Below are 14,907 nucleotides of genomic sequence, written 5' to 3'. Positions count from 1 at the left end.
CCAAAGGTGAAGGGTTTGTATTGGCTCTTTGTGCTTGGCTTAGGGAGAGGACATGAAAAGATGTGAAGAGTAAAGTAAAAGATGTGAGGAGGAATGTATTCTGAACTAAAACCAAGTCGATCTCTAGCTGGGCATTAATAAGGAGGTGCTTGAAAATGTTGTAACTTTGGAAAAGTAGAGGTTTACTGAGGATAGAAGAATAGTGGTGAAGAGATAGGTATATGGAAGACAGGCTCAGTTACAGCTGGCTCTGACACGTGGAACTACACACTGAAATTCATCAGACTCCAAGTCCTTCATTGAAACAAGTGAGCCAGAGGTGAAGGCTATAAGGCTTTAGGAATTTCAGCCAACAGAAGTTTGTTGTATTTGCCTAGGTACGAAAAAGGGGGCTCAAAGGTGTCCGAAAGTTGCAAGGAGTCAGTTGAGCTATATAATACATGGACACTTGCAATCCCAGTATAACGACCACTCTCTAATTTCCTTATTGCAGGTCGCTGGTGATGTCTCTAGTCACTTATAATAAAGAGATGATGGGGCCACTCTACTATATTAACTTATTACACTTGAGTTCTAACATCATGATGTCTGCTGCCAGAGCCAACAGTCAAGGGGAAGGGCAGGTCGTGGAGCATAATTAGAGATGTGATTTAAGCAGCAAAAACAAAATCTCTGCTCTCTTTTGTAGATGAAGAATGATCTGCAGAAATAAGTTTTTATGGAAACATGTTTATGTTTTTGCACACATTTGGTACTTAAAAGAAACATAGAATCCCTGCAAGTTTTTACACATCCTGAGCAACAATGGTTTTTTTTATCTGATTTGTATTAAACTGATTTTAAAATCTTTTTGCTACAAACACTAATTGGTACTTTTATTCATTTTTCATGCAAATATCCTATCTATTAAATTGGAGAGAGCAAGACATTGAGGATTTAAGTGGTTTGTTGGAAGCATAATGGTGTGACAATGTATTATAAGAAATAAAGTAACCCCTGACATACACTAGTTCCGTGACTTTATAAAGGATCTCTACCATTGGCCTCTCCTATATGGTCACGGATTTCCTCAATGACTTGTAATATCCTCATAATGTATGTCAGTGGATTTATTACTCCATATATACTGGTTAAATGTATAGCATTATCGTCACTGTATAGAACAGTTGTATGCAAAGGATCACTGACAGAATATCGGAAACACAAATATCATGTGGACAAAATATCCCGTAAAAAATATCGAGAAGGTAGGTGTAAATAAGTAAGTATAGACTTAGGCCCTCATTATGACATTGGCGGTAAATCTGGCTTACCGCCACACTGACAGCCGCCAACATACCGCCGCGGTGGTGGATATCTTTTTTCCATATTATGACACACACACACCAATCCGGCAGAATACAGCCACATACACAAATCTGCCAGACCAAAGCTCAGTGATAAAGTGGCGGACCCAACACCCATACCGTTATGATGAAAAAACAAAGCCCATAACATTATGACCCACAAATCACCACAGCGGACTTTGAACGGTGGTAAACCATTGGTGGTACACACTGCTGCGCTCAGAATGGACACCCACATACAAAACAACATTACATTGGCCAATACCAAAAACACACACCTGACACCAATACACACACCACACCCACATACTCACACCACTATAAATCCCACACCCACATTACCCACAACCCTTTACCAACAAAAATGACTGCCAGGAGATTGACACGAACAGCACAGAGACAACTAGACACACACACCACTCACACCCATACATTCCTCACGCACTCCACATCACACACCCCACCACATTACTCAACACACTCTCATCAACACACACAACACCCATGGCACCACAAAGGCACCCCCATTTCACTGAGGAGGAGTTAAGGGTCATGGTGGAGGAAATTGTCAGGGTAGAGCCACAGCTCTTTGGAGCACCGGTACAGCAGATTTCCATTGCCAGGAAGATGGAGCTATGGCGGAGAATTGTGGACAGGGTGAATGCCGTGGGACAGCACCCAAGAACAAGGGACGACATCAGGAAGAGGTAGAACAACCTAAGGGGGAAGGTATGATCCACTGCAGCAAGGCACCAGCTCCCCATACAGAGGACTGGCGGTGGACCCCCACCTCCTCCCCCACAGCTTACAGCATGGGAGGAGCAAGTACTGGCATTACTGCATCCTGAGGGACTCGCTGGAGTAGCCAGAGGACTGGACACTGGTAAGTCAACATTTAACACTTATCACCCCCATACCTGCATGTCATCACACCCCCTCACCCTCACTCCCATCACTCCACCCCACACACTGCACCTATACTTATGACTAACCCCAATGCCAAGCCCTGCATGATATACCAATGCATGGACAGCCCTCCCAGCCCTGCATGAACACCAATCACTAAAGCATACACAGCAGAGGGAATCTAACAATCCCACAGCACATCACCAAACACAAGCAAAAAGGTGGCAGAGCAACACCAACGATAGATGGGAAGCCAGGGATGTACAATATGCCACACACATGAAGCATAATACATCACTTACATCCCCACAGGTTCCTCCTCCAATGACAGTGGAGAGGAGGTGCCACGACTATGCAGGCCCCCAACAGAAGATGTCCCCTTTGATGACAGTAACTCTGGACTTCAGGATCTGGATGACCCACCTGGCCCATCAGGGACCACTGGACAGCCGGTCACCCAAGCACAATCACAGTCCACCACGGAGCCCCACCCCATCAGGATCCAACACCACAGCACCCACCCAGCGTACCCAGACCCCTGTCCCCAGGACACGTCAATTAGCAATATGCTCACCTGTACAGGGGCCCCAGTCCACACCTCGCCCCAAAGACAATCAGGGACGTGGGGTCAGTGGCAGTGGGCACACCGTTTAGGGGACAGTGGCACAGGCCAACAGGGACACTGGGATGACTACTGTGTGCCAGGGGGGAGGACAGGACCAGGGAAATGACTCTCCAGGAGGCACTCTCCGAGATCCTGGGTGCCTACCAACATTCCCAGGATACAATGGACCAGATCCTTGACAATGTGCAGGAGAACAGGCAGATGCAGGACAGACAGTATCAGGGGATCAGGGAGGACTTGCAGGACATCAACACTACCCTGATCTCCATAGTAGGGGTACTGGCAGACATGGCCAACATCATGAGGGAGGCAACAGCACATCGGCGGGCTCCTACCACTAGCCAGTCAACTGAACAACCTTCCACTTCCGCTGCCACTAGTGGCCAGGAGGCCCCGCCACAGGACCCAGAGGCCACCAGCATCCCTCCCCCTGCAGAAGGTGAACCACCCTGCAAACGTTCCCTGTGACCCAGACAGAAGCCAGAGACACTTGCCAAGACCACCACCAGGAAATAAGACTCTCCTAATGTCCCCCTTGTGTCCCACACTGTCACCTTGTCCACCCTGAACTGCCTTTGCTCCCCTTCTCATGGCCACTTGGACACTGTGCCTGTGCTACAAACAGACTGGAACAATACCATGGACTTTCCTCTATCATCACCCCATTCCATTGCACTTCCCCCTCAATTTCTTAGCACTACAATAAACACCCTTGAACCCAACTCCAATACTTGTATGTCATGTGTTGAAACAGTGTATTAATGGAAACAGTTACATCCATTACAAATGAACTGTACAATGTGAGAGCATAGAAATATTGACCTGTAGCTCTCTGTAGTCAGCACATCAGTACACAGTTGTCATTGCACCAACATCTGTAAAATGATAATCCATAGGTGACAGTAAGTAGAGGTAAAAAGTAGGTTATGCCATCATGCCACAGCCACACAGAATACAACAATAGTCATTGAAATGTGAAGTTGCACAGCCACACAGAATACAACAATAGTTATTGAAATGTGAAGTTGCACTGACTAACCTGTGTGTCATTGGAAGTACTGACAGATAACTAATGTTCTGTTGTCCTCATCCTCATCTTCAGCCTCTTCATCCTCACTGTCATCAGGGTCTACTGCAGCCACAGGGGCATCTCCAGTCTCCTCCTCCTGCAGAAAAGGTACATGCCGTCTGAGGGCCAGGTTGTGCAACATGCAGCATGCCACGACTATCTGGCAGACCTTGTTGGGTGAGAAGCACAGGGATCCACCTGTCAGATGCAGGCACCTGAACTAGGCCTTCAGGAGGCTGAAGGTTCTCTCGATGATCCTTCTGGTTCGTCCATGTGCCTCATTTCAACGTCCTTCAGCCCTTGTCCTGGCATTCCTCACAGGGGTCAGCAGCCACAATAGGTTTGGGTAGCCAGAGTCACCTGCAGGTATTGAAGGACAACATTTAGCCACACACAATCCTACAGGGTTAACACCAGAGGCATACACTAACATACACAGGGTGGGGACCAAGGCTCACCTATTAGCCACACCCTGTGTCTCTGTAGTTGGGCCATGACATTTAGGATGCTGCTATTCCTCAGGACAAAGGCATCATGCACCGACCCAGGATACTTTGCATTGATGTGGGAGATGTACTGGTCTGACAGGCACACCATCTGCACATACATGGAGTGGAAACTCTTACGATTCCTGTACACCTGTTCATTCTGGCGGGTAGGACAAATGCAACATGTGTCCCGTCAATCGCCCCAATAATATTGGGGATATGTACCATTGCATAGAATCTGGCCTTCACTGTGGCCAAATCTTCCACCTGGGGGAAAGATATGTAGCTGCACATGTGTTTTACCGGGGCAGACAAGACTCTTGCCAGCACGACTGAGAACATTGGCTGTGACATTCCTGCTGCCAAACCCACTGTCACTTGGAAAGAACCTGTCGCCAGGAAATGGAGCACTGATAGCACTTGCACAAGAGGGGGGATCCCAGTCGGATGACGGATAGCAAATATCAGGTCTGGCTCCAAGTGGGCGCACAGCTCTGTGATTTTGGCCCTGTCCAGTCTATAGGTGAGTATAATGTGCCAGTCCTCCAGTGCAACTAAGTCCACCAGGGGTCTGTACACAGGGGTTTGTCTCCACCTCCTATTCATCCGCAGTGGTAGGTATCTAAGGGACATAAGAGTGAGTAGGCTGTCACAATTGGAACAACTAAACCACAAGATCAGTCCACGTGGTGCACTTATGTATTCAGACAGTGTAAATGTCAAAGTATGTGCCTATTCAACCTGTGATACAGTAACTGTCGATAGGCCTGTTCCCCCGCCCTGAAATGGTGACCGCCTGTCCTGCATGGAGGGACAGGTGGAAGTGAGGTAATTCCGCAGACGTTGGGAGTCGTGGCGGTAGGTGGTCTTGCACCGCAGTTCAATTCCTCATTGGATAATATTGGGCCCTATGGAGTACAGTGGCCAATGGGGATGTACGCCGGTGGTGACAGTGTACACTGCCGCGGACATGACTGCCATTTTCTAACTCAATCCTCACTTGTTTCCTGACCAGCAACAGGAGAAGACCTACACTGCGTGTGCTGCTGTGACCTGTGTCTGGAACCTACCATGGCCCGTGTGACCAGGGAAAGGGCCCTAGCCTTCACTTCGGAGGAGTTGGAGCCATTGGTGGATGGGGCCCTACCCCAGTATGGACAGCTGTATGGGCCTCCTGACCAACAGGTAAGTACACTGTGGGCATGCTGCATGTGGCATGGATGCATGGAGATGTGTGTAAAGGCATTGTGTAAGGGTGGGTGGGGGGTGGGGAGATTGTCTGTTGGCATTGTACATGTTGTGAGATGACATATGTGTGTGACAATGGTGATGGAATCAGGTATGGTGGGCCATGTGTGTAACAGGCTGGACTGTTTGTTTAATGGAGTTCTCCTGTCTGTATTGCCTCTGCAGGTTAGCGCCCATCAAAAGAAGGGATTATGGCGAGCCATCACCAAGGACGTGCGGACTCTGGGGGTCTATGGCAGACGGATCACCCACTGTCAAAAACGGTAGGAGGACCTGAGAAGCTGCGCACAGAAGACCGAAGAGGCCCAGCTGGGGATGGCCTCCCAATGGGGAAGGGGTGCCCGTCGGAACCTGACCCCCCTGATGGCCCGCATACTGGTGGTGGCCTACCCTGAGCTGGATGGGCGCTTGAGGGAATCACAGCAGCCACAAGGGGGTGAATACAGTGTGTTTCATTACATATTTTGGCTGATGGGGTGGCATCCGGGTGGTAGATGTGTGTTAGTGGGTGACCCTAAGGCCAGGCCAGACATTGCAGCTTGGGTCATCTCTAGGGTAATGGTTGCATGGCAAATACAGGTAAACTAACTTGTTAGTAGTCCATTTCAGGCAGGGCATCGTGGGTCCCAGGTGTGCTGCAGTTGGTGGTGTGTGTTCCTCATCTTGCTTTAGTGACTACCCATATCACTGGTAGTGCAATGCATAGTTCTTAAGCCTGTTCCATGTGTGTGACGGTGATGTGCATGCCAGTGGTGGTGTTGGTGCAGTCGTTGACCCAGTGTATCCTTTGTTTCTCACCCCACCTTTCTTGTTTTGTCACCCTGTCCTTGTGTGCATTAGCATCATCTGGCAGAGGAGCAGGGGCACCGGCGACAGAGGGAGCTGCATCCCACAGGACTCTGGAGGCAGAGTCCACGACACCGAAGGAACCAGTGGGACGGAGGGCGAGGAGAGCACCACGGAGGAGACTAAAGTAGACAACACCAACTCTGATACCTCCTCCATTGGGTGCTCCGTGGTGGTGGCGGACACCTCTGTGACCTCCCCAGCTGCAGGTAAAGCCTCCACATCCCATACCAGCACCAGCCTCGCAGTAGCCCCTCAGTGAGTTGCCCGTGCCCGGCCACCCAGAAGGGTGGGCATCTCCTTAACCCCAGGCACCTCCGGCCCTGCACCTGGGAATCCTGCTGCCCTGAGATCCATCTCTGTAGAGCAGTCAACCATTGTGAATGCCATCCAGGGGCTGGCATCCCAGATGCAGAAATGCAATGCATTCCTGGAGGGCATTCACGTGGGTTGACGGCCCAACAGAGATCGATTCAGGCTGTGGCTTCCTCTCTGATGGCAGCCATTGACCCTGTTTCTACTGTCCCTCCTCCAACTACCACTTCCCAGTCCCATTCGCCTCAACCCCAAACTATATCTGGCACACATACAGATGAGCATGCACACAAGACAACACCCCCCCTCCTCCTCCACCACCTCCCTCCTAGACACGTCCACACTACCACCTGCATGCACTACATCAACATCCACTATCAGCATCACCACACCAAGCAGAACACCCACCTCACTGGCAGACACCTCCACAACAGCCATGCATGTGTCTCCTCTGTCCCCTCCCAACCTGTCTGTCCCCCCCCTCCTAAAGGACACAGACGCAAGCATTCACACACCCAACAGCCATCCACCTCACATCAGCATACTGCCCATGCACCTGCACCCAAGTCCAGCAGACATACACCTCCAACAACCACTCCCTCATCCTCCACTCCCATTACTCCTCCCTCCTTCCGCCCCACTGCCCCAAAAAAACTTTTCCTTTCCCAATTTGACCTCTTCCCTAACCCTCCCCACCGTCCTGCCCGTATGTGCAGGGTACCAAGGACACAGCCCAGCACCTCAGCCAAACAGTCCAGGGGGACAGTGGTAGCATTGCTTACTTGTGGTGGTAAGGATACCACTTCTCCATCGCAGAAGGGGAAGGAGCCAGAACCACCAGGGAAAAAGGGGAAGGGGCCTGCACCACCTGTAAAGAAGGGGAAGGAGCCTGCACCACCTGTTAAGAAGGGGAAGGAGCATGCACCACCTGTAAAGAAGGGGAAGGAGCCTGCACCACCTGGAAAGAAGGGGAAGGGTCCTGCACCATCTGTGAAGAAGGGGAATGAGCCTGCACCACCTTTGAAGAAGGGGAAGCAGCCTGCACCACCAGTCAGGGAGCGGAAGAGCCCATCAACCCCTGCCAGGAAGGGTAAGGGATCCACGCCCCATGTACTAGAGGAGACAAAGCACTCTACGCCAGCGGAGGCTCTCAGGCTGACACCTCCAACACCACCAGCTGTCACAGGTCCCCCACCGCCAGCTAAGGAAGTGCAGCCATCAGAGAGTGCAGGGGCTGTCCAGGAGCCTCTTCTATCCACCACCACAGTGCAGCCATCAGAGAATGCAAAGGCTGCCCAGGAGCCTTCTCCATCCACCATGACAGTGCAGCCATCAGTGAGTGCAGAGGCTGCCCAGGAGCCTCCTCCATCCACCATCACACTGCAGCCATCACTGCCAGTGGATGCCATTTAGGCTGCTGTGCGAGTTGCCCTCTCCAGAACCAGTGGGGAAGTTACCCACTTGAGAGACTGTGGCCTTGCACTCCCCAAGACAGAGCAATGGGCATGGAGCCCCCTCCAGAACCAGTGGGGAAGTCACCCACCTGAAAGACTGTGGCCTTGCACTCCCCAGGACAGAGCAATGGGCATGAAGCCCCCTCCAGAACCAGTGGGGAAGTCACCCACCTGAGAGACTGTGGCCTTGCACTCCCCAGGACAGAGCAATGGCATGGAGCCCCCTCTAGAACCAGTGGGGAAGGCACCCACCCGAGAATCTGTGGCCTTGCACTAACCAGGACAGAGCAATGGGCATGGAGACCGCTCCAGAACCAGAGGGGAAGTCACCCACCTGAGACACTGTGGCCTTGCACTCCCCGGGACAGAGCAATGGGAATGGAGCGCCCCTCCAGAGCCAGTGGGGAAGTTCCTGTATTCGGCTGAGTTGCCCCCCCATCTGCCTGAGGTACCTTCCAACTTGCAAAATGATGCCCCTGCAGTGTTCCCTCCAGATGTGTCAGGATACAGGTTGGGCCTTGGACTTTGCCCTGTGGCCTTGTGTGCCCTTATGACTTTGGACTGGGCATTGTTCCTTTATGTACATTTGTAAATATATTTGGTTGGTGTGGTGGGTTTTGCTATGCTAATACATTGTCGGTACTTCAGCAATCTGGTCCGTGATTTATTATGCCGTGTTTCCTGTGCCATTGGTTTACGTGTGCAGCTGGTTGTGTGTATGGTGTGTGTATGTTGGGTGTGTGTCGTGCGTGTGTGTGTCACTCTCGTTTCCCTCCCACCCTCCCTTGTGTGCTTGGTGGCTGTACTCACCGTCGTCATCTTCGTCGGCGTTGGTGTTTCAGGTGGAGCATTACATAGAAGATCATCTGGAAAACTTGCAGTTCAGATTACATGGCAGCGCACGTTTTCCCTGTGTCTCCAATGGTGAGTCCTTTCACTTCTGAGCTCTATTTCCTCCAGGCTTTTGTTGGCTTTGGTACCGCCCGGAAAAGGTGGAGTTTTGCTGTGCGTTAATATGGTGGGTGGTACTTTGTCTTCCTCCTGGCTGTTGGCGGCTACCGCCGTGGTGAGTGTTGTTTCCGCCCTGGCGGTTGGTGTGGTACATTGGCTGTCTATGGGAGTTATCACAGTCACGGTCATAATTTGAAGAACTTACTGCCAGCCTGTTGGCTGTGTTACCGCCACTTTATCACTCACCGTCAGAGACGTAATGAGGGCCTTAACTCCACACCTACGTACCTTGAAGTGTATATTGCCATGGAACATAAACGTGGAGCTATATACAGTAAAACTGTGCTTACCTATAGAAACTTACCTTCACAATATGTTTTCCTCAATATTCTTGACACAATGTTTTGTCCTCATATTTTTTCCCCAGTATTTTGTCTGCACACTGTATGGGAAAGGGCTGTAAGATCTGTGTCTACAAGATTTGCTGCCTGAGACAATAAGACTGTCTATCTTGGGAGACATCTCTTCTCTCTGAATACTGAGATTGAGTCAATTATCATCCCCCCTTGCTGCCTTTAAATACTATTAGCCACTTAAATCCCTTTTGTAGGATGTGAGAAAAAGAAACAGTGAAGTGAAGGAAATGATTTGCACTATTTGACACATTATAGAACTTCATGTAAAAATGAACTATTCTGTCAATTTTTTCAATCTTTTATGGGTGTAACCCATCAGAAAACACCTGAGATGGATGAACTTGGTTGCTACTCCATGAAATAATTTTAAGGGTTGAAACACTCTACCTGTTAAAGGTCACTGACTTCAACTGTTACAGCCAAACATGAATGAAACAAGAAATATTACTAAGTAGCTAGCAGGAGAGTATTTCACAAAGTTTACCCATCAGAACGCCGGAAGCTGGGGGAAGGAAGAAGTGAAATGCAACCTCAGCTGGCGGTTTGTTCGTGGTCTTTTGAATGACGCCATGGTAAGTAACACAAGGAGAAACCTTGAAATGCAAAAGGACTACAAAGAAACTAAGGCCCATATTTATACTTTTTGACGCTAAACTGCGCTAACGCAGTTTAGCGTCAAAAAGTTTTGCGCCGTCTAACGCCATTCTGAAGCGCCATGCGGGCGCCGTATTTATGGAATGGCGTTAGACGGCGCAATCAGACCGGCGCTGCCTGGTTTGCGTGGGAAAAAACCACGTAGACCAGACAGCGCCGGCGTAGGGGGAAAATGGCGCATGGGCGTCTTAAAATGGGGCAAGTCAGGTTACGTCGAAAAAATCGTCTTAACCCGACTTGCGCCATTTATTTTCGACGCCCATCCCCCATCAACATGACTCCTATCATTGTAAAGATAGGAGTCATGCCCCCTTGCCCAATGGCCATGCCCAGGGGACTTCTGTCCCCTGGGCATGGTCATTGGGCATAGTGGCATGTAGGGGGGCACAAATAAGGCCCCCCTATGCCACCAAAAAAAAATATAAAAAATAAAAAATTATACTTACCTGAACTTACCTGAATGTCCCTGGGGTGGGTCCCTCCATCCTTGGGGGTCCTCCTGGGGTGGGCAAGGGTGGCAGGGGGGGTCCCTGGGGGCATGGGAGGGCACCTGTGGGCTCATTTTGAGCCCACAGGCCCCTTAACGCCTGCCCTGAGCAGGCGTTAAAAAGTGGCGCAAATGCGCCGTTTTTAGCCACGCCAACTCCCGGGCGTCTCTTTTGCCCGGGAGTATAAATACCACGTAAAGGCCTGGGAGTCATTTTTTAGACGGGAACGCCTCCCTTGCATCTCATTAACGCAAGGAAGGGGTTCACGCTAAAAAATGACGCACATTCCGGGAACTTTGGCGCTATTCGCCTCTAACGCCATAGTATAAATATGGCGTTAGTTGGCGTTAGTTTTGCGTCGAAATTGCGTCAAAAAAAACGACGCAATTTCGGCGCAAACGGAGTATAAATATGGCCCGCAGTATACAGCATATAATTCTCACCCACACAATATGTAAGTGTTTTATCAGTTTATCAGTTGAAGAAACATATCTAAATAAATCAGTAGTAGAACAATGTTTTGTTGGGAAGGGTCAGATAATTTGAATCTACCAGGACTTCTAAAAAAAAGGAGAAAGCAATAGCCCACTTAAAAAAACAGCAGGACAACAGCCTGCAGAATGATCATAAGAGGCCCCGACTTTCCAAACTTTCCAATTCTTTGACCTGGATTTGTATCACAAGAGTGAGGCACACTTAGTGCAAAGAGTTGGGGTGGGATTTACTAGCCAAAAAAGTTGTGCTTTTTGCTACTTTGTGTCGACAGGGCGTTTCTTGGGTACATGCAGACACCCACAGGTTTTGCTGTTTTCACCTTATTTTTTCCATTTTGCATGTGTGCCGCATTGTATACCACACGTTCAAAGTGGAGAAGTCTCAAATGATAGTTTTTCTACTGAAAGGGTCCTCTTCCAGTACAAAGCCCATGCTATAGAGGAAGCACACATCTTTGCAATAGGGTGCAAGGTTTTGTGTCTGGCATCCCAATGTGCCCCAGTGCTGGGGGACAGAAAATCTGTGCCGAACCTTAGAATATATGGCACATGTTTTCTTTCTCCCTTTGACATGAGCCAGCACTGCAACTTCGGTTGCTGCCCTGCCTTGCATCAAATATTAGCAAATCTAGACCAAGGACTGTGAGAAGTTGAAGGATAAAGTAGTACTCTCTTGTAAGAGTACTGACTGCAAACTAAGTACAAGAAATGAGCATGGGCACAGCAACAGACTAGTAAGACTCCAAAGAAAACCCTTCAGTTGTTCTTATTTTATAGATGGTTCTAAAAGCAAGTGAAAGGGAAGACGTACCTCGGGAGTAGGCTCCATCACCTTCAAGGAAGCCTGACTATACTGTTACCGTACATGTGTATTCAAAATCAAAGCACTCATGTATTTCAGTTATAAGTTAATCCTCTTCGCGATTAAAGCGTGCTTGTAGGGTGTCAAGCTGTAATCTGAAGTGCAAACCACTAGATTTCAAGCACATATCCTATCAAGGATCCTGTCTCTCCAGCAGTACGGCTTGTCTGGTGGTTTCTTGGTACAGAGAAGGGAACTTGCACAAGGAGCGTGTTCATACTTAAGCTCACGGTCACCCCTGACGAAGGACCAACTGGCATCCGAAATGCATTGGGGACATGGGGCAATGATGTAATTTACCAATCTGAAGAATATTAAATGGAATACAAAATGCAATAAATGCATGAACATAATCAATAGTAGAAGAGAAGTCTGATTACTTGTTTGTGTCATGATTTAACATCAAAACATTAAAACTAAGGATTAAAAAACATGGAGGCCATACGGGGCACCAGAGAAGCTGCTGTTGGGGAGAGGTAACTGTCTCAGACAGATTCCTCCTCCACTGACAGGCATATCATGTCGGAGATGAGGAATGCAGACAACTCTCTAAATTTGCACCCGGGCCGGGGTGGTAACTGATTTGTAAAGGGGGAGCTTTAAATAATCAACCTAACTACAGTGATCAGTTCTTTAAAAGTGATCACTTCCCACTAACCAATTATTTTTCATATGAACCCAATTTCCTCTTTAAACACCAACATTAATGCCAACATTAGTTGAGCTTCAAAGCGTTTACAAAATTTTAACATTTTAAATTTAAATTCTGGATCACCTTCAGTGGGATCACATTCATCTTATTTCTTTATTTGAAACATGGAATTGACTGGCTGGCACTTTCTGCTAGATCTAGTATTTATTTTGTACCCTCGTTTGATGCTGTATCTTTGAATCACCTGATGGTTTCCAGGTGTAGTACATGATTTGTGGAGTTGTGATCTTCTGCTGAGTCTATGCTAAGGAGGAGGGATGAGTAGGGAATACCACCAATGTAGTGCATAACCAGAAAAGAAGCAATAGCTAATTTGTGTCAGACATAGGGCTCGGCGTTTATGAGGAAGGGAACTATGACTGACTAGCGATACAAGATGTGACGTAGTAGACATAGGACCTTAAAACTAATTTGCTTCTCTACTGGAAGACAAACCAGGAACTCAACACCTCTGTCACATGAGCTTGGACATGAGCTTGGAAAACAATTCCAGTGAAGGAGCCTTTCATCTTATTCTGGAAATGTTGGTGCCACCTACTCAGATAAACAGAAGTGCCCACTCCATTCAGTCCCCATGGTCTATTCTTGCTCCCACTAACACAATGGTTAACATGTACCTGATGTTGAATGCATAAAAGATCTGCTTGAGACTATCCAGATGCAAAACTTTTTCATCGGCTTACATCTAATGTTTTGCTCATTTACTTTAAGATAGTATTTTCAACCACCACAAGTAGTTGCCTCAAAGATATTCTGAATACCATGCCTTGCAATAGACAAACTCAACCAACCTTTCGCTCAACGTCACAAAATGTTTGCAAATACAGCTTCTGATTTATCACACTGAAAACTGTTTCCTTGAACTTAAAACATTGTTCCAAGCTTCAATCAAAGGTTTGATAGGTGTGTTTCCTTCATTGTTTTATTTGTCTTGATGCTTCTCTTCTTCTGTTTAAAAACATCATGTGAACACAATCATGGAAAGATCTACCCTCTTGTAAGTCACTGAATAATCCATTGCTGACTGACATCATAAAATAAATATATTTGAATTAAAAAAGATAACGCAAATGTTTGTTGCATCAATACTCAAGAGGGAAAAATATAAACAACTGGACAGGAATGAAGATGAGAGATTTTTTAAGATTATTCCTGTAGGAATTTAGTACTCCCAGCTCTGGGTCCAATGAGGAATACTACCTCCTGCCGGCAGCTTTATCACAGCCTCCTTCCTATGAACACATAAGGAATCTATTGGGGTGTCCTCTAACTGGCTTTCTGACATCTGCTGGAAACTGGACCACCACATTTTCAAGTCTCTATCACCCTCTCCAAAAACCACACCTGTCTGCTCATTAAATCTCTCTGTTTCTAGACTACATGACAAAAAGGTAGATGTGTATGTCAACACCCATGTCACCCACGTCACTTCCCACATGCAGGCTGTTAAGTGTGACTCCACATATGCCCCTTCCAACACACATAACACACTGAATTTCAACTCCAAAACACATCCTATTCCCTATTCCTATAATCACACAGCTTGATGCCCCCCAATAACATTCTCTAAAAATCATCTGTTTATGTTGTGGTTTTCAATGGTCTTACCCTCGTAGCTGAGAGGTGTAGGGGAACGGTCCTTGTTCCGACGGGTTCTGCTCTGGCCGAGGTAGGGGCGACCCCTTCCGGTAGCCACGGTGCTGTTTGGTATGAGCGAACCACTACAGTCCGTGCCCTCCAGAAGGAGTCCCAGAGGAAAAACCCCAGTAGGGTAAAAAACCTCCACAGGAACTCCCTGAAACGAAAAGGAGGACACCAGGGTATTAGGACCGCAGATCAGGAAGGCAGGAAAACAAGGCAGCTCAGGAACAGACAGGATTCGTAGAAGGATATCAACTAGGAGCGTGACTATCACCAAGGAGTGTTGCAACGCAATGAACAGGCAGTTGGAATCCCCTTAAATACCCCTGGACAGGAAACAGGAAACAGGAAGTAGAACACCGCCATCTTGGATTGGGGAAGAGATAACAATA

At 48.1% G+C, this 14,907-nt stretch overlaps 1 protein-coding gene across 1 annotated transcript in view; it reads right to left on the bottom strand.

Moving 5' to 3' along the window:
• The window catches only part of LOC138303580 (uncharacterized), a 69,654-nt gene that overhangs the window by 21,534 nt on the left and 33,213 nt on the right, over positions 1 to 14,907 (bottom strand). The window lies entirely within an intron of this gene.

Source organism: Pleurodeles waltl, chromosome 7 (genome assembly GCF_031143425.1).
Source record: "Pleurodeles waltl isolate 20211129_DDA chromosome 7, aPleWal1.hap1.20221129, whole genome shotgun sequence".
Taxonomy (NCBI): Eukaryota; Metazoa; Chordata; class Amphibia; order Caudata; family Salamandridae; genus Pleurodeles; species Pleurodeles waltl.
The sequence above is the reverse complement of the archived record's forward strand: the minus strand, read 5'-3'. Positions and strand labels throughout refer to the sequence as shown.